This window comes from Sardina pilchardus, chromosome 7, assembly GCF_963854185.1.
Source record: "Sardina pilchardus chromosome 7, fSarPil1.1, whole genome shotgun sequence".
NCBI lineage: Eukaryota > Metazoa > Chordata > Actinopteri > Clupeiformes > Clupeidae > Sardina > Sardina pilchardus.
The window spans coordinates 12,517,168-12,519,667 of NC_085000.1; positions in this window are offsets into that span (position 1 = coordinate 12,517,168).

A 2,500-nucleotide genomic window follows, 5' to 3' on the forward strand; every position below is an offset into this window, starting at 1 on the left:
TCAGTGGGAACGCCCCTCGAGGATCGAGCATCGAGGATCGAGGAGATATGTTGAGAGGCACCCTATGTACGCTTTTGGATAGTCCTTCAACCAATCAGACCAGCGATCCGGGTGCGCCTGCTGCATCAGCCAGTTTGTGATTGGTTCCAGCAAATGTGGGGAGGAAGCAGGAGAGATGCAGTGGGCGTTGCAATGTGCAGGTTTCCAGCCTGAGGAGTGTGTGTGTTTGTGTGTGTGTGTGTGTGTGTGTGTGCATGCAGAGGAATCACAAGTGTGTTTCTCCCGATCCCACGGTAAATGGATAACAGATAAGACATTTCCTGTCACAAGAGTAAAGATGGTCAAGCTGGTTTTCTATAATGACCAACATAAGCTGGCGTGGCCAGGAAAAAACAGCAATGTAGACCAGCAACACCAACTGAAATGACCAGCTTGAGGTGGTACGGCAATCAAAACCAGCTGAATTACCATCGTAACCTGGGTAAACCAGCTGAAGGTATGTTTTCGCAAGAGTTTTGCTGGTCTAGCTGGTCAACCATCATAGGGTGGTGAAATAAGCTGGTTAACAAGCTGGTCAACCAGCAAACCACCTTTAGCTGGTCATTTAACATGCTTGACACGAACATAAAATAAACAACACAAACACCAAGAATCATAGTGAACAAAATCATAAAAGGGCAATAGTTAACATTAAAAAGTAAAGTACATGAAATAGAATAATTAAAAACATAACAGACATAAAGTTGAATTTACATTACATTAGGCTACGTTAACACTTTTTTCATCTAAAGTGACTTATACTGTATATGTCAACTATATTACAAGGGATTACAATGTCATTACATAGATAGAAAAGTCCCTTTCCCACATAACTTCTAGAAGTTACCCGGACATATTTACCCGGGTAGAGGCACGACACGGACGTTTCCCACATGAGCTTTATGTCCGAGTGAGATACGGGTAATTGTGTTCACACTAGACCCGAGTAGGAGCCGCGAGGGGTGGGGCAATGTCAGCACTTGCAGGGGGAGGGAGATGACGCTAAATAAATGCCTTGTTGTGCTGTGTTGCCTGGATGATGCGAACTTACATCAGATCCAAAACATCATGAAACAACAGAAGTAGTTAGCTCGCTAGTCAGCGGGAGCTAGCATAGAGGAAAAAATAGCTAACGCCAGGACCACAGTAAACAAAGCTCTACTTCAACCCTCTCTGGTATAAACATCCAACACAACAAATTAATGGAAAATAATGACACACCTGGAAAATATATAAACAGCACACAGAGGTCTGAGGCTCTTTCCCAACTCCTACAAAAAGCAACAATGCTAAATAACAGCGACGTTAACTATTAGCTGTTAATTGCTAACCACTGTAATAAACAGCTAGTTGCAAGCTAATCGACAACACTTCAAGCTATTCACGTTTGCAAGGATAATCCTGCCTGTCCCGCAACAAACACAACAACGTGATTGCAGTTTAAACTTTTATTGTACGTACACAACAAAATGTCACTGTTTTCTGTACTCCGGTGTTCTCGTCTGTGTTCATACTCGTAGGGCAATGTTTATCGTTACCATGGCAATTTGTACTTTCTGCCTCGGGCTGCAAGCAGGCTGCAAGGGCGCATTTCTATACGTCATCGGTACGCCCACCATCTCTACCTAGAACTGTGCCGGCTGCGTTCCCACCTAAGCGCACCCGGGTAACATCTAGAAGTATTACTAGGGGGCTAGTAGGGTGAGTTCCGGGTAAGAAAATACCCGAGTTTTGCGTTCCCACATACAGCCACCCGTTTGATATCCGTTTGACATCCGGATGTCTCGCTCATGTGGGAAAGGGACTATAGATAGATAGATAGATAGATAGGTAGGCCTAGATAGATAGAGAAATTCAAGATTGCCCCAAGAGCCAGTTTTTGAATGTTTATGGAAAGAGGACATAGAACGGATGAATTGGGTATTGCACTGTTCTCTGATTTTAGAATAGTATATATTCAACTTTGATTTAAAAAAAAAAACTCAATTGCAATTTTACAAACTAATTAAAACCATATATTTAGGCTGGGTATTGAAATGGTCCATTTGACTAAATGGCGCCCTCTTTGGCAGCCCCAATTGAACTTCAATGGCTTTGCGATGTCTTACATCACAAGCAGGCTCTTTTCTAATTCACCCATTTGTTAGTGTCTATTTCTAAGTTCAAGATTTACATATGAAGGAGGGCACAACCATGCCTCATGTTCATGATAGCTATTTGTTTATGCACAACCTCTCATAATTCATGAAAATCAAGAAAAAAAATATTTCCATTCTATGTCACCTTTGAAATAACTCCATCATCTCCATTGACCATCTACTTAACATGTTATGCTGTGTTTCCTGAGCTGTAACTGTGTGTGTGTGTGTGTGTGTGTGTGTGTGTGTGTGTGTGTGTGTGTGTGTGTGTGTGTGTGTGTGTGTGTGTGTGTGGCTCAGGCTGAAACGTGCTGCTAATTATA